Below are 22,108 nucleotides of genomic sequence, written 5' to 3'. Positions count from 1 at the left end.
AATTCATCAATCAGTGTCACAGGCTTTGAGCTATTCTTATGACAACTCAATTTTACTATTTTTTTTTTCCTTCAGTAACTTTGTCTTAAAGATGCCCTCTTCCCTCTATCCATCACAACCCTTTCTCACGCTTCATATGGGCAGAGATCTCTTTGATCTAAAGAGAAGTTATTCGAAAGCGGGAAAGCAAAGAATTAGACTTGAGCCCTGTTCATGTGCCTGGAAACTGAAGGGAGAATTGATTTGCTTAGGCAAAGTCCACTTGGGTTTTTAGTTTATGAAAGCACTTTTCACAACTAATCAATGGTGAACATTTTAGAAACTCCCTAAAATGAAGCCCCACAAGACATTTCAGATGACACAAAAATATGAATTCCTGTGGTGCATGAAAATTTACATCACATCATTTGTTTGAAAACAAAACCAAAAATATGAGTAGCTTATAATTAATAATATTTATGTATGAGTATTTTAAAAATGTGATACTAACAGACTGATGTTTTCTTTTTTTATTTTATTTTATTTATTTTTTAATTTTTTTAATAGATCTTTACTGGAGTATAATTGCTTCACAATACTGTGTTAGCTTCTGTTGTACAACAAAGTGAATCAGCCATATGCATACACACCTCCCCATATCCCCTCCTCGTGAGCCTCCCTCCCAGCCTCCCTATCCCAACCCCGTAGGTCAAAGACTGACATTTTCTTAGTGTGTTGATGGTTACAGGAAAAATTCATGCAGGCTTTAAGCCCCTTTCAAATTAGCTGTGCAGACATTTACTTGCCTTCTTATTTGTAGTCCTACTATTATTAACATCATCTCTTGTTTAAATTTTTTTTATTTTTAATACTAATTATCCATGCCAGGAAGCCATTAATAATACACGCTGCCCATGCAAGATGAAAAGGGCAAATAATAATATTTCACTGAGTTTTTACAGAAACCCTATGAAATAGCCAGCGTAGGTATTATAAGTAAAGAGATGTGTGTGAGTGTTGAAAGGTTAAATGTTTGTCCAGGAACATAGAGTGATGGAGTTATTGCCTGAAATCAGGTCTTCCAATTACATTTGCCAAGCAACAATTAACTGGGAAAGTAAAGTCTTATGATTTCACATCCTTAATTTTCTAGAGAAGCAATTGACAAAATACAGTCCTCAAGCCAAATCTGGCCCACTGTCTGTTTTTGTAAATAATTTTATTGAGACACAGTCACGTCCATTCTTTTATGTACTGTCTGTGGCTGCTTCCCCACCATCACAGAAGAGGTGAGGAAATGCAGCAAAGACTTTTGCAGGATAAATACTCTGCTTTGCATTATTGGTTTAGTACGGATAAAAACAAGACTATTTCTGTTCTATCTGAGGAATCTCTCAGGTCTGTTATACATCAAGTATTTGAAGGATATTACTTTTCACCATCAAGACTTTAATTCATTGATCTCTGCTTCCCATTACTTAAAACCATGAAATGTTCTGAAATTTTTATCAAAATGACATTTCCATGACTGTTTCCCACAAACTCGCTTATTCTTGTTTCACTTTAGTGTAGCCTTTTTGTGCCTTACCTCTTAGTGGCTTCCAACTTAACTACTCAAAGTGTCCTAAGAAATTACATGTTTCATAGCATTTTCTCCTGACTTACATTTGAGAATTAGACAGAAATATTGCCTTTTCTTTTCCCTCTGAAGAGTAATCTGGCATCTTTTAGGAGAACAATATTGCTTCCTGCATAAATCCAGCTTTTGTTTTTCTCAAAGCTGTAGTTACTGATCGTATTTTTAGTTCTGTAAACATTAATTTACCATCCTATTTTACTGTAGCCTGTTAATCACAACATACCACAGTCACAAAAGCCATGGTCATGGTCTTTGAGAAATATTTGATGTGTGCTGGGCAATTCAGAAAAAAGGACAAACACTTGTCAGCTCTTTAGAAAAGGAAAGCAAGTCCTTGGTAATTCAAAGAGGGTGTGATCAGAGGATACATTTCCCTATTTCTGGGCCTCAGATTTCATGAAGTAAGTTAGCAGGGGCATACGCATACACACCTGAGCCCTACCTAACTCATTATTAATTTGAAAACCAGACATATCTGTGTATACCAAAAGACAATGTACTAAAAGGTTACTACAGCCATGGCATAAGAGAAAAAATGCAGGTGTTATAGAAACCTTTTCATCTTTGAGGTCCATTTTATCGATGATATTCTGTTATTTGAATTTACTTCCATAATTATGTGCTTCCTCCCTTAATGAACGTTGTGCTACTCCCTGGAACCACAGTGGAGACTGGGATAGACATAGTCTCTGGCCTCCTGGATCCAAAATTTTCTTGGCTTTGGAATAGAATGGCCTCATTTTTTATGATAACATTTGTTATAACATGCTGAACAGAAACTGACTGGCAGGAATACTTGTTGAAAGAAAGAGAAAGAGAGAAAGAGAAGGAAGGAAAGAAGGAGGGTTGGAAAGAAGGAAGGGAGGGAGGGAGGGAGAGAGAAAGGAAATAAAGCAGTCAGGCAGGCTCAAATAAAATGAAGGCAAAGTCATATACTATAGGGGGTACTTCTGAAGACGTCAATAACTCAAGATTAACTTCTCATGGACATTAACATAGAATATAGATAATGGATGTGAGATTATATCAATTACCCCATTATAGAACATTTTTTACATTTAAATACACTTTTTAATCACAACATGTATGTACAGTAATTTTTGCATTGCTAACACCTCTTTCCAAATGGCCAAAAAATACCACCTGCCTCAGTGCAGACCGTTGCTTGGCTTGAGGTCATAGGGGCACATTATAGAAATTTCAGCCTTAAGGTTAATCTCCAGAAGTTTATCTTTGTCCAGCTGTAGCGTCATTTTTGCAAACTGAACAAGATGTCTGCCTTGATTTTTTTCCCTAGTTTTCTTAACATTGTCTCTACTATTTCATAGAGCTGTTCTCTCCTAAGTTAACTATACGTCACTGGAAATGGTCCTCTGGTCTTTCCCATGACACCACATCACTGTTAACTTCAGATTCAAAGGTATTAATTTTATGCAAAAAAAGAAAAAGATTTTAGATGATGGTAGGAGTACCTGCTAAAGTAACATATATCAGAATCACTCCCAGAGTGGTTGAGGATTACCTTCTCTGGTCGGTTTGTGTTATCATGAGAATTCATCATGGCAGAACGGATCATTCTGTCGCTCCAGACAGCTCTACTAGCCGAGAAACATGCTCTTTTTTGCAAGGGTGCAGAAATGAGTGTGATTTGTCTCTGTCAGAGCAATGTGCAACATAGAAACTAGAAATGGTGTGCTTATCACAGCCCTGGGATCTGAGTCTGCTGCCCGTGCACAATGTGGGACTCAGGGTGGCACCAGCTGGCCTGGAAGGCATTTTCTCTGGAAGGTGAAGGGGAACTTTGCATGGACAGATTCAAACAGGTTGACTGTGGTTTTAAGGGGACAGAGGGTCCCCTTGGATAACCTTTTTAAAAAAGGATAAACTTCCAAGAGACACAAATGATCATTTTCTAGAAAATGAATTACCTTGTGTCAAGGTGAGACCCATGGGAGAGAGACAAGAATGGAAGGTGCAAAAAGGATGCAACCTCTGCATGATGACGAGGTCAGCTGTGAGCACTGGGATCACAGTCTTGGAAGTTTCTGGACACAGGCATATTTCAGCTGGAGGTTAAACCGTATTTCATTAGAAAATCAATTGGGGACAAAATGCAAGGGAAAACATGAGATAAATGAAAAAGAACCACTTGGAGCTTCTCTGGATTTTATTTAATTGCCTAATTACTAGGAAAAAAAAGTTAAGCATACTTCTTTCCTTCTTTCTGGCACTACTACAGGTTTTTTTTTGTTCTTAGCCTCTAAAGGCATATTTAAGTTCTGCTGTGAATTATGCCCTTCCAACCTAAGCAGCAGGGGCCTCCTGGGATAAAGGATGCTATCCGAAGCTTCACGCCTCTGCTCCTGAGCCCCTCCCGCATGTATCATTCTGACTCAAAAGTCTTTACACAAACTATTCACACTTCTCCAAACCCTCTCTCCCCTACTTTGGTGGCTAATAAGCTCTTCATTATTCATGTCTCAGCTTAGTCAGCGTCTATCTGTCTCTCCCTCAAAGGCTTCTGGAACTTTGAGGTCTGCAACTGTACCTTCTACACCCATGTATCGTCACCCAGTACTATTCCTGGTACTTAGTTGACTCACAGTGAGAATTTTGAGTGCAAGTAAGGAAGTCATCTCTATAGTCTGGGGTTGGTTTACTCAGGGACAGATTCCTCCTGAGGGTCCCCTGAGGCAGCTTTGCCACAGATCCAAAGAGCATTCCTTCCTCAAATCAATATACTGCCTCTCTCCGGAGAACTATTATAATAACCCTACTGGGCTTCCCTGGTGGCGCAGTGGTTGAGAGTCCGCCTGCCGATGTGGGGGACACGGGTTCGTGCCCCGGTCCGGGAAGATCCCACATGCCGCGGAGCGGCTGGGCCCGTGAGCCGTGGTCGCTGAACCTGCGCGTCCGGAGCCTGTGCTCCGTGACGGGAGAGGCCACAACAGTGAGAGGCCCGCGTACCGCAAAAAATAATAATAATAATAAAAATAACCCTACAACTACGCTATAACTAGAAAGTAAATGGTATCCCTTGGAATTATACTGCAGGACACACTTGCACAACTATATCAACAGTCTTAACAGGAATCACAAACAAAATTAGGGGAGGGGGGCAAAATGAAATAACTGAAAAATCACTGCCAGAAATTAGAATTCTCCTTTGATCATATTTCTTCTTTTGGCAGTTAACCTCTGTACTCCCATTTGTAGCCAAACTTTTGAAATAGTTTAGACTCATCTCTTCAGCCCTGAGCACTCTATGGATACCGTTCTTTGCCAAGTTTATCAAGGACCAATAGACCATTTTCAGTATTTACCTTTCTTGAACTCTTGGCAATGCTGGTACCTCCTTTCTTGAATGAGTGTCTGTAAGGACTGTGAAAGCTGAGATTTTGTCCTACTTTCAAGCTGACTGTTACTGTTAAATGAATGCTTAGAAAAGACATGAGATTTCTGGGTCAGAGAAAAAGTACTTTATTACTCACAGCACAGCAGTAGCCAGAGTCAGTATGTTTATGTTTGTGTCAGTTTTTCTTTCTTTTTTTTTTTTGCGGTACGCGGGCTTCTCACTGTTGTGGCCTCTCCCGTTGAGGAGCACAGGCTCCGGACGCGCAGGCTCAGCGGCCATGGCTCACGGGCCCAGCCGCTCCAAGGCATGTGGGATCTTCCCGGACCAGGGCACGAACCCATGTCCCCTGCATCAGCAGGCGCACTCTCAACCACTGCGCCACCAGGAAAGCCCTGTGTCAGTTTTTCTTGCCTCCCAAGAACCACAGGGACGACACAGGTGGGTCCCAGGTATATGCCATGCACACAGTGAGTTTGCATCACAACCAAGGTATGCTGAGCGTGGAGAATCCGCTGATTTTATAGTGAGCCGCAAGCAAGCTTACTCTTTGTTGGTGGGGAAGGGAGACATTACTTCGTCTTTTGAGATTGCTTTCTGCAAACACAAGCCTGTGAAATGGCCCTGGGAAAGAGCATTCGGGGCCTTGCATTTTTGGTGTAGCCAACAGGAGCGCACAAGGATGCTCAGGGCTCATGGCGGATCACCTCTGCCAACACTGTCTTCTGTCAAGCTCTGTAGCCCCACACTTTCCTGGTTCTCAGGCGACCCAGTTCTCTTACTCTGCCCCTATGTGAGCATTTTAATGAGTTCTCTGTTGGTCCCTCCTTTCTTCTTGTTCTGCATACTCTTCCTCTTCATGATTTCGTGCTTTAATTAACATCTGTATCAGGGAACACAAACCCAAATGCCTACAGGGGTGAGGCAGGTAATGTAAATGAGTGACACACACCAGGAGGAAAGCCAGCATCTGCCAGAAATAGAATCACCTGCCATTCATTTTTACTGAACAGAGAGAAAGATACTTAATACAAACAGGATTGATACTGAAAATAACTTTAAAGTCAAAAATTTTTAACTATATACTCTAAAAATAGAAACATCACATTACTACATTTTTATATCGTAACTTACTAGAATTTAATCTGAAACTAAAAATCTGAAACTTTTTCTTCTACACAAGATGTCAATGGCAGGCTTTACATTTCAGTTTACAATGTGCAAGACCAAGTTCAGTCATGGTTCCTCTAGCTGGGTGTGATATTTACTTTTATTGCTTTCCATAATGGAAAACAACTGTTCCCAAACACAGGTACTGCCAAGGCTGGATACACCTGTGCTTCTTATACTTTAGGTAATTCCATCTTGGAAAGATAGAATTACTGTGTCCCAAAGTCATCATTTTTAGATTCCAGTACTTATGATTTTATGATTCTGTATTTCAGTAATATCCAATTCTTCCTTCACAATTGGAAATATTAAGAAAGAGAAATTGAGCAAAATTAATTAAATTTACTTGCAGCTTAACATCAACCAGAGAAATCTTTTTAAACATCAGCCTTCAAAACCATGGTGTGAAGAATGTGGTTCCGTTTCATTTGGGAAACTGATTTTAGCATATAAAAGTGGGCCAGGGCTTCCCTGGTGGCGCAGTGGCTGAGAGTCCGCCTGCCGATGAAGGGGACACGGGTTCGTGCCCCGGTCTGGGAAGATCCCACATGCCGCGGAGCGGCTGGGCCCATGAGCCATGGCCACTGAGCCTGCACGTCCGGAGCCTGTGCTCCGCAGCGGGAGAGGCCACAACAGTGAGAGTCCCGCGTACCGCAAAAAAAAAAAAAAAAGTGGGCCAGGTTATTCCTTCCCAAATGGCATCTGCAAATACCTACTTTCAGGATTACTGGAGCAGTGAAATCGTGCATTTTGGTAGCTATCCAGTGATTGGAAGAGTTGTACTGGCAACTTAAATGGCCAAATCTTTAACACAGTCATGAACCCATGAATAAGTCGATGTTTTGAACAGTTAAACTTCTCAGCACTTTGTCATATGAAGCCATCAGAACCATGTAGTATTGCATGTCCAGTTCATTCAGAAATCTCATCTTGACTCAAGCAATGGGAGCTTATTGAGTTGATGGAGTTAATTGCAATGTTCATAATGTCATCTAGTGTTAACTTCTTAACCAAAACAGACAAACAAAAACTAGTTCATAATGTACTACATGAACTAAAATTCTACATTCTTGAAAAAGGTTACCACCTGGTATGTTAGTTTTCTAATGTCTCACCAGTTTTGACTAGTCTACAATAAGCTGTTCAAATTCTCTCAGTAAAGTAGCTCATTTCCTGGTATTATGCCATCAGGAGAACTATATCCAAAAGTTCTCCGTAAAATCAAAATGATCAATACCGAGAACAAATAGAATTAACTGGTTGGTACTACATAGACAGATAGATAGATACATAGACAGATAGATAGATAGATAGATAGATAGATAGATAGATAGATAGATAGAAATCAATCTGTGCTTTGAGCAGATGCCACAAATAACTTTTTCCATGTAAATTATATAGTAAAATATCTGTCCTTCAGCATGCCAAGCAACATTATTTCCAGCTAGACTTCTGTTTGTAAAACCTGTTTCTGTTCAGAACACATGATTTCTGCTACACTCAATAGACTATTTAATAAACCTGTCATCTGTAAAAAGCAATTGCCCAGACAAGTTATTTCCCCTAATGCGTAACTAATTCCACAGAAGCATCAGTTATTTTACTCACATCCAAAACAAATGCCTTTAAAATTTCAGTCCGTTTTAACAGATCACAGTTGTTTCATCATGCATCTTTTTTTTATACCTGTGTAGTTCTTTATGATGGATGTTTCATAATATTATTTTATCATTTTGTTTTGTTTCTTTTAAACACAGATATACTCTGCATATCAAACATGGATCTAGCACTAACTTTCACAAAGAAATGGGCTCTCTACCATTTTTCTTAAAACTCACAGTCTTGGCATTTTTATTTCCCCACTTTTAATAAAGACGTGGGTACAGAGATAATTTTCTCTACTCTTAAAAAAATTACCATGCAAAAACCAATGACATGGCGTTTACCATGCTACCTCACTGTTCAGGATACAATAGGAAGTGATGGAAGACTCGCCACACTTAAAAGGATCTGGGGGAGACTGTCATATGGAAATGAAAGCTTTTGTCCCAGAGATTCTCTAGAGGTTGGAAATCCAGAGTTTTTATGAGAAATCACTCAATTGTTTCATGTTACCTTGAGTTCACTTAAAATACTACCAGTGCACACTGAACACATTTCCTGGCTATATTGTCTAATTCTGGAGTGAAAGTACCAGTTTGCAACGTGTGAACGGAACTGGGTGACACTCATTATACCAGGGCCAATAAGGCCAGAGTCTAGATTTGGTCACTATGAGATCCATTAGTTTTTCAAGGAAAATATTTTTTTTCTTTTCTTTTTCTTTTTTATAGAGCCACAGCTAATACTCTTTTCCAAAAAATTCATGCCTTGGATATTCAGAATGTAAATACCTTGACCCAAATATCACAGCTATCGCCAAGCAAAAATCCTTGTTTGGATCACATATTGTAAACTTCTGTTTACCAGGTCAATGGTAAAATTGAGACTCCAACTAGAAGTACTAATATTAATAAATAATAATAACACAATAATAAAGCTAATTGACTTAAGCTTTTATCCATGGAAATGTCTGCGTGAGAAGCTGCATAATGCAAGTGTCTGCTACCGCATTAGCTCTGAAGGTCTCAGCTGGACACCTGTATAAATTGCTTAAAAAACTCTTTTTCTAATTAAGTTATGTCTAACTATCAATGTTTGAAGCTCTGTAGAAATTTAATTCACCTTCTTCCTAAGAACTATTTTTATCATCAAAAAGGAAAACAGAAACCTTGGATGGGAGCAGTTTATCCCAGTGTCTCATACTATGTTGAATTAAAGTGGTGAGAGTGGGCATCCTTGTCTCATTCCTGATCCTAAAGGAAGTGCTCTCAGCTTTTTTCTTCATGGAGTATAATGTTGGCTGTGTGTTTGCCACATATGGTCTTTATTATGTTGAGGTATGTTCCCTCTATAACCACTTTGTTGAGAGTTTTTACCATAAGTAGATATTAAATAACATCAAAAGCTTTTTCCACATCTTTTGAGATGATCATATGATTTTTATTCTGCAGTGTGTTAATGTGGTATAGAGCATTGACGCCAGTAAGCTGTGGTCAGCATGCATTTAACTTCTTCTACCTGGTGGGGTTTCAGTATCTGCAGAACAACTCAAGGATATGCTCAGAAAATTACCTATAGACCTTGAGGAGGAACTAAAGGTCCTTGACTTTGTTTTATGACTAAACTATTATTATTTTGTCTTGCTTGACTGTTTTCCTTTGTTTCTGCATTTTCTCACTTTTCTGATTAAATTTGCTCTTTGGAACTATGGGAAGTTGTAAAAGGCTAAAGGTTTTCTACACACAGGATGCAGGGGACAAGGGGGTGGGTGGTTCCTGCTCAGTTTCTATAAGATAAAATTTACCATCCAGTCCATATGGTAGCACCTGAATGAATGTTCTTTGCTGTATTTTAAGTTTCATCACATCTAACAACAAGAATTGGAGGATAAAGTAGCTAATAATGAACCCATGTTTCAGATTCTGCTTTTCACAAGAAAAAACTTTTCTTTTCTCTCCCAGCCTTTGCACTCACTGGCTGGAATACGTAGCCAGCACATGCAGTTTCTTTTGCAACACCATGATGGCAGTTCAGTCTTGCCACTTGTATAAATCAGTTTAGAAAACGCTTGGAGAAGATCATTTTTTCAGTCACATTAAAAAATTGCAGAAGTGAATAAGCAAGGAATAAAATATGTTATAGTCACTGTGGAAAACAGTTTGGCCTCTTCTTAGAAGTTAAACATACACTTACCAGACAACCAAGTAATCCTGGACCTAGAGTCTGTCATACAGAGTGAAGTAAGTCAGAAAGAGAAAGACAAATACCGTAGGCTAACACATATATATGGAATTTAAGAAAAAAAAATGTCATGAAGAACCTAGGGGTAAGACAGGAATAAAGACACAGACCTACTAGAGAATGGACTTGAGGATATGGGGAGGGGGAAGGGTAAGCTGTGACAAAGTGAGAGAGTGGCATGGACGTATATACACTACCAGACGTAAAATAGATAGCTAGTGGGAAGCAGCCACATAGCACAGGGAGATCAGCTCGGTGCTTTGTGACCACCTAGAGGGGTGAGATAGGGAGGGTGGGAGGGAGATGCAAGAGGGAGGGGATATGGGGATATATGTATATGTATAACTGATTCACTTTATTATAAAACAGAAACTAACACACAACTGTAAAGCAATTATACTCCAATAAAGATGTAAAAAAAAAAAATAGTATCCCTGAAGTATCTTGGAGAGGTAAAGTTTGGAGTTATTTATTAGTTTGGTTTAATTATTTGCATTTTAAAATTAGGTTCACTATCATTTATTCCCAGTGATTTTAAGTGTTTAAATTACTTTTCATCTACTCTAAAATAATTGAGCTACTAAGACTACAAACATCAATTTCTACACTTTTTACATTTTCTTTGTGCAAATATGTATGACTTTAAGAAGAGGAAAAAGGTAACTTTATTACTTTAAAGGTGAAAAATGAGAAATAATTTTATGGAAGTTTAGTTGAAGAGTTAAAACATAAAATTCTACAAAATTTAAAACCATGCAATATTTCAGTATGCAATTCATGTTCAGTTTATCAAATCTATAGCATTTCATTCTAATGCCATAGTCAAAGTTGAACTGTCTCGTCATGCCTGGAGGAAGATTTTTGTCAATTAACTGATTAACGTTTCAATACTGATGAAAAGCACATTCTCAACTGACTTTTTAAATGTTTTAAAATAAAGCTAAGCCACGTATCCTTTTATACGCTGTACTGAGAAATTGAAATCATGCATTGGCTTCAAATGGTTGATCTGTATGTGTAAAAGTTTGTGTTTACTCATTCTCATTAAAGATCTTTACTTCTAAGAATAGAGGCTGTTTTCTCTCTAGATCTATAAGTTCTCTCAAACAGCACTATTCTTATTAAGGAACTAAATAAGCGATGATGATTAAGCAGTGGTTAATGTTTTTAACATGTCTACATTTCTGCTGTAAATTATAATTTTTTTTACTTGCATATTCATGAAATGGTTCCCTGTTTCATGTCTGTTGCAATCATCTACTGGTTTTATGACACATGATAACAACATCACCATAACAGTTACAGGTATTCAGATGAATTAAGTCATAAACACCTCTGGGAACAAGAATGAAGGCATTTCTTAATTAAATGTTTTATAGCCCTGAAAAATAAGGTAACACACTGTACTTGTATATATTTGGTTCCAAACATAAGAAATAAAGGTTTAGAAAAAATAATTTAATGTTTTTCATCAATAAATGTTTACATAATCGAACTAAAACAAATATTTATATCAAGTAAATAAGATTTGGGTAGCAGAGGAAGTAGCTACAAGGAACCAAATTTTAATTGCTTTACACTCATAAATAGCTGTTTTTTATAAGTATTCTACCTCAAATTATTTAGGTTATTTAGGTTAGACCTTATGAAATTTTTTTTGTATGAAAAAAATTAAAGAGCAACAATTTCAAATAGTTCACCCTTACAGACTATAACACAGAAAGCAATAAAGTGTCATCCAGTTTGCTCCGACATTGTTTATTTTGTATTTCATCTAATCTTCACAGAAATTCTGCAAATCAGATATATTTTATTATCCCCATTTTTTCTATGGCTTATTAAGACCACAAACTGTTAAGGGGTGAAGCCAGGATTTGAAGCTAAGCTTGTCTGTAGGCAGAGCACATCCTCCTGTCATTTCTGCACTACTGTGCCTCAAAGATGAGAGAATGGTCCAGCCAGATATGGGGAGCACATTGTCCCATTTACTGTGTCTGGAATTTCCTCCATTGTTATTTGGTGAAACCTATAAAATTTTAATATTCTGAACAATGACTGTGTCCTCTACATGAAAACAGGATTGTTTTGAAAGCTTTGAAAATTAGGTGGCTTTCTGCTGCATAGCTTACTTATTTCTTCAGTTCTTTGTTGTTAGTTCTTTTATTATGGCTGTTCATAGACTTTGAGGAACTGGTTTATTCCTGGCTTCCATGATTCAGGAACTGTCCTGCTCCCTCGATCATTCTTTTGCTTAGAGGATGCTTATCCAGATTAAGTAGAGTTAACCTTTTGAACTGAAGGCATCCAAGAGAGTGGTAAGAACTTATTAAACAAAAAAACAGCAGTTTGAGCACAATGAATTTCAAAGAGTGAGATGTGTAGAACCATCATATTTAACTTGATTACAGGTAAGAATTTCATGTTCTAGTCATGTTTTAGGATCAGCAAACAGATCTCATCTCCCACCTCCTGAGGTGCTGTTCATCTATCAGAAGACATAAATCCTCTGACTACTCCCCTCCCCTACACATGCTCCATGTACCCCAGAAAAAAAGATTTTCCCTATTAAACATGCTAGTGATTGCTGTGTGACTCTCTGAAACTTGGCTTAATTACGGTAGGCAAAGTGAAGACTTGAGAAATCATCTTGATCAGAAAGAAAACAGAAGTGTGCTGATGAGTAGAAGATACACCACCATCAACCAAGATGTCTATAATAATTCATCTACTTGATAGTTGATCAGCATTTGACTCTTCCTTGCCTGCATTATCCCAGGGCATGACTCCTGAGACTTCAGGAATGTATCTCAGCTCTTTGTGTATTAATAATCTAAATAAACTCTGTGAAAGAAGACGTAAGCAAGATGGAACCAAGTCTAATGTATTCTTTGTCCTTTCAATCTGACATAAAAAAAGATAAAACTTCCAGATAAACCCTGTTCTAAGGGAAAGTTGACTCATCCCTGCCCCCACCATCTTTGGGCATCATTTTTCCTTAAGATCACTCCTTTTTATTCGGAAGATGTGACAGGAGAAAGTTCTCATCGCCAAGATGAGAGATGAAAAAATTACAGTCAAAAATCATCTTATCTTATGATTCCCAAGTCCTCAGTTACCAGGGGAGATTGTGAAAAATTCGTATTTCCTTGGAAACAACCCAAATATCCATAAACTGATAAATTAATAAATAAAATGCAATATATATATGTGTATATATGTATATATACACACAATGGAATATTATCCAACAATAAAAAACAAACTATTTTTACATACTATGACATGAATGGACTTTAAAAACATTATGTTGCTCAGTCACCAACAAATATATATTTTGTTTCTAAAGCACATGATTCTTGTTACACTAAATGTCCAAAACAGGCAAATATATAGAAATAGAAAGTAGATGACTGGTTGTCTAGGGCTAGAGAGAGGGTATTCGGGGAGAAATAGAGATTGACTGCTAATAATACATTTTCTTTTGCGGATGATAAAAATATTCTAAAATCTATTGTGGTGGTGGTTGCACAACTCTGTTGATATATTAAAAACTATAGAAGTGGGACTTCCCTGGTGGTAGTGGTTAAGAATCCGCCTGCCAATGCAGGGGACACGGGTTCAATCCCTGGTCTGGGAAGATCCCACATGCCGCGGAGCAACTAAGCCTGTGCGTCACAACTACTGAGCCTGCTCTCTAGAGTCCACGAGCCACAACTACTGGAGCCCCCATGCCACAACTACTGAAGCCCGTGGGTCTAAAGCACATGCTCCACAACAAAGAGAAGCCACTGCAATGAGAAGCCTGTTCACTGCAACGAAGAGTAGCCCCCTCTCGCCACAACTAGAGAAAGCCCGCGTGCAGCAACGAAGACCCAACACAACCAAAAATAAATTAATTAATTTAAAAAAAACATAGAAGCATACACTTTAAATGGGTAAGTCATATGGTATATGAATTTTATCTCAATAAAGAGTATCTTTAAAATGGAAATTTAAAACACATGTTCTTTATCTGGTAAATGTATATGGTAAATGTATATCAGATATTGCATATAAGTTTATCCTCTTGCTCCAAAAGAAATGTCAAAAAACAAAAAAAATTGTGGGAAAATAAACAATTAATCTTGAGTAGCATCCTTATTTTTAATTTTTTAGGTTAGCAATAAAATTGGCTTGATGTATGGCTAGTTAAAATATCTGTCACTGTTCAGAAATCTCTATGCCTTTTCCTGTGTCTCTTATCACAAACTGCTTGAATAGCTACCCCCAAACAGCATTTCAAAGTTATTTTTAAAAAATATTGACAATGAAAAAAGCAGAAAGGTTTGACTGTCTCAAGTGTAAATAAAACTTCATATTTCACTTTGTGTGATTACTTCAATCATTTCAAAGCAATAATAACTGGATAACAAAGCAGTATCATTCTAAATAGTCAAGTCTGTCCCAAAATGTCTGACAGCTCTGTGACATAACAACATTGATGTATAAATTGTCATTTTAGTTATCATCAGCCTAAAGTACTAATAGGGAAAAAGCCATATTCTTAAAAAGATGCTTTTGGTCCTGGATCTAGCTGAAGACTTTTGGTTGGGGGAAGAAAGGAAGCAATTTTTACTTTGAAAGATTTGTGGATCAGCATTTTAATACCACCAAATTAAGAGATCTTATCATTGCCACATGGCCAGATGGTTGCATTGTTAGAAGCTGCAGAAATAAGGAATTGGATTTCTTCTAAGATAATACATATGTATGTATTGGTCATAGTAAACATTCAAATGCCTAGATGCCAAAGGCAATTTGACATCATGTTTTTTAACATTTTCTAAGCAGGATCTCCATAAGAATGATTTCCTTAATAGATTTTAGCTGAATTCAGGAGAGATGAAAACATACCTGGGAAAGAAAATCAAAGGTCCCACATCCTGGGCTAAAACTCCATTGTCATATATCCTTTTGCACAGGATTTGCCTTTAGTGAGTGCACCATGCAATGGCATTTCTCGACTGTTGCATTTGACTCTCTGAACAATCCAAAATGTTGACTGAAATGAATACATGATAAAATAAAACTGTCCACATACAATGTAAGTTTGAGTCTGACAATCATCACCAGTTCTTTTTCTGTGGGTCAATTCAAAGAGTCAAACATGAATTTTTTACGTTACGTATAGTATTGTTTTTGTTTGACTTAATTTGTATTGAAACAAAACCATTAAATACAGTTAACTTACAAAAGTTGTTATGAATTACAATCCACTTAAAATTATTGTTTCTTATTTTAATAAGGTTTAAGGTTAACCTCTTTCTCATAGTATTTTTTTACCAAAATATATCTTATATCAGTAATAAACCGTCATAGTAAAATTTTATTTTTAAACAGGTCTACGTGGTCCTCCATTTATGAAACTAGACTTATAGGTAAAATAAACAATTGAGATTCCTTGACTAAATAATCTATAAAAACTAAACAGAGAAAACAATGTATTGCCTACAAACATTAAAATGGTAACTATTTATGAATACCTTTGAAGAATATTTTATTAGATTATTTAAAAGTCAAAATTATAAAGTGGCATCATTTTCTCAGTGATTCTTATTCCGATAACATTTCATTTTAAAACCATAATAATGACAGAAGAGAGGCTTTGAATTTAAAAGTTATGGACAGCCACAAAATTAGCCTTTAGGCAAGAAAAGAGATGTTTGTGCTCTCTCGGTGATGATGTTGTGTTTTCATCTGCTACGGCTGAATATGTTTGCAGATGCTCTAAACAAGGGCATGTGCAGACACAGAGTGGAATGTACTTTATATGAAGAGAAAGGAACTTTCAGTCCAAGAAAAACGTTACTATCTTTTATGTGTATTTAGTACCAATTATGGTTCTCAACTTTTTGCCTATTTCTATTTTTTTTAGCAAATCCTTATTCACGGGATAAAGAAGCCAATTTAAGCACTTTAAACAATATCAATAACTGGATTAATATTAGCCCAGTTAATTATCCGATAACTTCTCTATTTAATCCCTTGCATACTTGTTGGAAGAAAACTATGTAATAAATAAGGAAAGTATTTATTTAAAATAACTTATTACTTATGTAATAAAATTATTACACCTATCACCTGTGACAGTGCTTTCACTTCATTCATGCATGTACATTTATCAGCAAGGATTTATTGAGCATCTATCAAGTGCCAAGCTATGCTAAGCACTAAGAATACAGTAATGACCAGGACCTGCCCTCATGAGCTAATAATCCAGTCAAGGCTGAAGGAAATGAACTGTGTTTAAAAGCAAAGGTAATTAAACAAACATGCCTACTTTAAAAAAAAAAAATCTTTCCCTGTATCATTTGACACATTTGGATTTGCACATTCAGGCATTTTACAGTTAACTCAGTAACATCACTCCAGATTGAGACAGAGTCAACACAGAGTAGTTACATCTTATTCATAATTGGCTGATGTCTCAGACATACAGCCTCAACCTCCCTGTCCACGGTGCTCTTTCCAGACCCTGAGGGACCCCTTTCAATACTCAGCCCATTAAACCGTAATGAATAATGTCCCAGGCTTTAATATTTTAATCACACATAACACTCACCCTAAGCCTCTAGAAATCTTAACTTCCCGTTACCAAGTTTCCTTATATCCTCCTGTAATAACATGGAAGCGGCCTCGTTCGTAAGAAAGGAAATACCTAACTCTAACCCACAGGTCTCCCTCAATTCTTACTGCACAGGAACTGTATCACAAAATTATGACTTCCTCTTTCATTTGACTCTTTTTAAAAAGTCTGCTATTATTACCAGAGTCTTTTATTGTGCTGAAAGAAAAGCATTTTGTCCACCCACTTTGATCTCACTCTGGAGTTTCTCAAGAAAGCTTCTCTCGCCTTGGACTTCACAGCCTCTGTCTTCTCCCTCTACTCAGCCTGTGCTTAAAACAGAGCCTCTTAGCATTACTCAACAGGTGCTGATCGGGGAAAACCATCCATGCACTGTTTGTGTCATTTTCCCTCTTCTGCTTTTAAATGTGTCCTGCCTGCCTTCCAAGCTTACTTCAAATCCAGCTTCTCTGAGATGCCGTTTGTGATGGGTCCCCTTTTCCCAACTTCCTTTACCAGCACACAAGCCTGTCACTTCTGTACCACTTCATGTTCATCGTGTTAGGGATGTGTTCTGCTTTCAGCAGACCATAACTCCCTGAGAGAAAGAAAAATACTTGTTTGTCTTCTCAGCACCTGACACCAAGCCATAAACCTCGGAGACGTAGAGCACGTAGTCCCCTCATCAACCTACACAACAGCTACCCCATACCCACCATTCCCCAGCCTTTCTGGACAGAGTCTTGTCTTATACTCTCCACTTGGAGTTCAGCAACGGAAGATGGCTAAATCTCAAGTAAACAGCCCACGGTCATAGAGGGTGAGCATAAGCTAAGAGCATTCTCATCACAGAGAACATTTCACCATGAAGCGCACTTACTGTAAAACTATCAAAGCTTAAAATTTAGGACTCCTTGGTTGCATAGAACCCACTCCCAGGTACTCACATGGTTGTATGTTTGTGTGATTTTCAAAGTGAAGACATTTTAACTGCAATTGTCTCCTTCCATTCAGACTCTCACTACATCTTATCTCTTCTCGTGTGGAGGGTCATCAGAGTGACCACAGACATGTGTGTGGTCTAGCTTAAGGAAAATTGAGTAGATTAGTGTCTACATGAGATATATTTATGTTGCTTGAGATCACTTTCATGTATAGTTAAATGACTGCTAGCCATCCACATGTAGGAATGGCTTCCTGAATGCCCCCATCATGGACTCAGCCAGACGTTGCTGCTTGAAGATTTTAGATCAGAGACAGTTTCACAATATGAGGTGTCCTACCATCCCCAATACCAGAAACATAAAATAGTAAAGAGAAAAGAAGGTTTATGTGCCAGAAGCTAGTCTGTGGAGAACTCTTCCAGTCACCAAACATGTAAAATTATAAATACGAGACGGGCTTCTCTTTGGTGCCTAGAAAACACAGAAGTCCTTTCCTGGTGGGAAATTGGATAATACAGCATTGAAAATTATAAATGAACCATGAACTTTTTTTTTTCTTTTTTAACAGGAATCAAACAAAAGAGAATTTATCCAAATTTTTATGTTTGTAGAGCACAAACTTGTAATGGTATTAAAATGAATGAATATATAACAAGCCATATAGGAAAGAAATTATGTAGTGGTTTCTCACTAAATTTGACAACACCTGGAAAATGTATAAGATATTATCAATAAAAGTTTGCGAAGTTGAAAAAACTTAAATCAACAGCATTAAAGAGTGAATTATCTTTCGATTCTCTTTAGAGAAAATGATGTCGCAAAACTGCTTTTATATGAAGAGATGATCAGAGTATGGGGCCAAAAATGTAGAGAAAAAGGATCATGGAAGTGCACTGGGCAGTTTACTAATTAAAATATCATTTTTCTGAAAGCTCTCATGTTTGTGGTATTTGTCAGTCTATTTTTATTTTTTAATTAAATTTTTATTGGAGTATAGTTGCTTTACAATTTTTTTAACGTTTTTATTGGAGTATAATTGCTTTACAATGGTGTGTTAGTTTCTGCTTTATACTGAAGTGAATCTGCTATACATATACATATATCTGCATATCTCTTCCCTCTTGCGTCTCCCTCTCACCCTCCCTATTCTACCCCTCTAGCTGGTCACAAAGCACCGAGCTGATCTCCCTGTGCTATGCGACTGCTTCCCACTAGCTGTTTTACATCTGGTAGTGTATATACGTCCATGCAACTCTCTCACTTCGTCCCAGCTTACCCTTCCCCCTCCCTGTGTCCTCAAGTCCATTTTCTAGTAGGTCTGCATGTTTATTCCTGTCTTGCCCCTAGGTTCTTCGTGACTTTTTTTCTTTTTTTTAGATTCCATATATATGTCTTAGCATATGGTATTTGTTTTTCTCCTTCTGACTTACTTCAATCTTTTTGACAGACTCTAGGTCCATCCACCTCACTACAAAGAACTCAATTTCGTTCCTTTTTATGGCTGAGTAATATTCCATTGTATATATGTGCCGCATCTTCTTTATCCATTCATCTGTCGATGGACACTTAGGTTGCTTCCATGTCCTGGCTATTGTAAATAGAGCTGCAATGAACATTTCGGTACATGACTCTTTTTGAATTATCATTTTCTCAGGGTATATGCCCAGTAGTGGGATTGCTGGGTCATATGGTAGTTCTATTTTTAGTTTTTTAAGGAACCTCCAAACTGTTCTCCACAGTGGCTGTATCGATTTACATTCCCACCAACAGTGCAAGAGGGTTCCCTTTTCTCCACACCCTCTCCAGAATTTATTGTTTGTAGATTTTTTGATGATGGCCATTCTGACTGGTGTGAGGTGATACCTCATTGTCGTTTTGATTTGCATTTCTCTAATGATTAATGATGCTGAGCATCCTTTCATGTGTTTGTTGGCAATCCGTATATCTTCTTTGGAGAAATGTCTGTTTAGGTCTTCTGCCCATTTTTGGATTGGGTTGTTTGTTTTTTTGATATTGAGCTGCATGAGCTGCTTGTAAATTTTGGAGATTAAGCCTTTGTCAGTTGCTTCATTGGCAAATATTTTCTACCATTTTGAGGGTTGTCTTTTGGTCTTGTTTATGGTTTCCTTTGCTGCGCAAAACTTTTTTAAGTTTCATTAGGTCCCATTTGTTTATTTTTGTTTTTATTTCCATTACTTTAGGGGGTGGGTCCAAAAGGATCTTGCTGTGATTTATGTCATAGAGTGTTCTGCCTATGTTTTCCTCTAAGAGTTTGATAGTGTCTGGCCTTACATTTAGGTCTTTAATCCATTTTGAGTTTATTTTTGTGTATGGTGTTAGGGAGTGTTCTAATTTCATTCTTCTACATGTAACTGTCCAGTTTTCCCAGCACCACTTATTGAAGAGGCTATCTTTTCTCCATTGTATATTCTTGCCTCCTTTATCAAAGATAAAGTGACCATTATGTGTGTGGGTTTATCTCTGGGCTTTCTATTGTCAGTCTTTTTAAATTTGAGATTTTTTTGTGATTTCTTTTCTCCTTCTAAATAAATAAATATTCACTTTCACATCTAATTTAGAATTTTGAATTTCATCATTCTTTTTCTAAAAGAAGGTCTCCTAAAATTGGATGTACATCAGGCCCTAAAAACCTCCCCTACCACTGAGCTGCAGAAATATATACAGACTAAATAATAAGCAAGTGGTTGCTTTATGTCTTGCTTTGTTTTGGTCTTGGCCCAGCTAGCAAGTATGGACGGTTTCCTCCAAATATACGTAGAGTTTCACATTGTAGCAGAAAATTAATGAAAAAATTGTTCATCTTCAGAAACTAAAGACAATATTGGAGGGCAGATAAGTGGTTATTATAGATGCTTTTCTTTGGTCTCTCTGCTTTGCCCTCTCCCACTGGGAAATAAGATAATAGAGCTTTGTGATGCCCAGGGGCCAGGTAATGCAATTTTCTTTAAGGTGAACGGAAAATTGTCTAATCAATTCAATAACTGTCATCCCAGCTGCATGTGAAGAAAAGTCCCTGAGTACTAAAGGATATTGAACCAATTTTCCAAGGGCAAAGTAACTATCATTATATGAATATTCTCAAACTCCTCTAGATCATGAATCCCTTCCAAGCATCACCTACTATTTATGCTTCCATTTGCATTGTCTGCAAAAGGACTCAGGCCTGAATCTTCCCTGTGTACCCATCTTATTAACCCAAAAGAAGAGAACCTCTAAATGAGAGTGAGGGTGGCATTTCATGCCCTTCCTTGCCCCAAATGCCCATCGAGTTATCTTAAGAAGAAATACTGTAGGATGCACTGCAAAGATATTTTGAGCCCAGGAAACTTGAAGAAATCTCCCAATACTTGGGATAAAGACAGTAGAGATCTTTACACTTCAGCAGTATATAACCATTTTAGTTTTTAAGGCCTTTCCCAAAATCTTTCAATTATAGTTCTTTTTCCCTCAAAAAGAAAAAGAATGGACTCTAAGAAACCATGACCTCAAAGGACTAACTGAAATCAGAAACCCCCATATGCTTGCAGGCATCTACTTAAGTCCAAACGTCTGACTAAATACCCAGATAATTAATGTTCTCATCCAGTTTTGTATGATCAAATCGACATGTTAGGAATAAAAACCTTTGAATGATTTTTAGTAAAATATTGTAAAACTTCATTTGCATGACCTCATTTAACATGAACCTTCCAGGACCTTATTTCTAACACTTTTCTTTCTCCAGGACTTTGCTGCAACCAGACTCTCTCCCTGCTTCTGTACAGGGCATTGCTCTTTCCTCCAAATATTACTCATACTATCTGACCTCCCAGGGACGTCAGCCTCTTTCCTTACCCACCAAAATCCTATTCACCTCTCAATAACGTATCTCGTCTCTTTGCAAATTTTCTTAAAATTTTCTTCTCACCGTTCCCATCTGAATGCCCATGGTGGTTTGTTTAATCTATGTGATGTGTTTAAATTGTACAATTCTTTTACTGTTGCTCTGAATTATTATTTAATCTTGTAGCTGTTGTTTTCATACTCTTACGTATTCAAACACTTATTTAAGATAGCTACAGAAGAGGTAAACTCTACAACAAGATGAAATACATTAAAATTAACTAAAACAATGAGACAGAGAAATCCATTGATCGTACATGATATGAAAAGTGGTGGAGAAAGGGAGCAGGAAATAAGAGGAAAGAGGGAAACAGCAAGAAGTGTTTGTTGCAATTATAAACAGAGGTTGAGAGTATTACAAATCTTTTTCCTATTTCATGAGATCTGACAACACTTTATAAACCTGAAGATTTTCCTGAGACTGTTACACTGGTTCCATACAAAGGGGCTTTGTTTTGTTTGTCGGGCCATGAAAGACGGAGGGCATTTGGTGGGATCAGTTGGAACTATGAGTAGGAATTGGGTGCAGACGCCCAAAGGTAAGATGGCTGTTTCTAGGCCAGATCAACTACACAAGATATGTACGACTCTCTAATCATTTGCCCCAAACTAATTCCTGCTTTCTTCAAAAATGACTGTCATGGGGCTTCCCTGGTGGTGCAGTGGTTGAGAAT

The 22,108-nt window shown here is 37.4% G+C and overlaps 1 protein-coding gene across 3 annotated transcripts in view; it reads left to right on the top strand.

Moving 5' to 3' along the window:
- SPHKAP (SPHK1 interactor, AKAP domain containing) overlaps positions 1-22,108 on the top strand; it is a gene marked incomplete at both ends in the record, with an annotated part of 129,347 nt that overhangs the window by 65,756 nt on the left and 41,483 nt on the right. The gene's annotated exons all lie outside the window — the stretch shown is intronic.

Source organism: Leucopleurus acutus (genome assembly GCF_964270905.1).
Source record: "Leucopleurus acutus genome assembly, chromosome: 6".
In the NCBI taxonomy this organism is placed as follows: domain Eukaryota; kingdom Metazoa; phylum Chordata; class Mammalia; order Artiodactyla; family Delphinidae; genus Leucopleurus; species Leucopleurus acutus.
The sequence above is the reverse complement of the archived record's forward strand: the minus strand, read 5'-3'. Positions and strand labels throughout refer to the sequence as shown.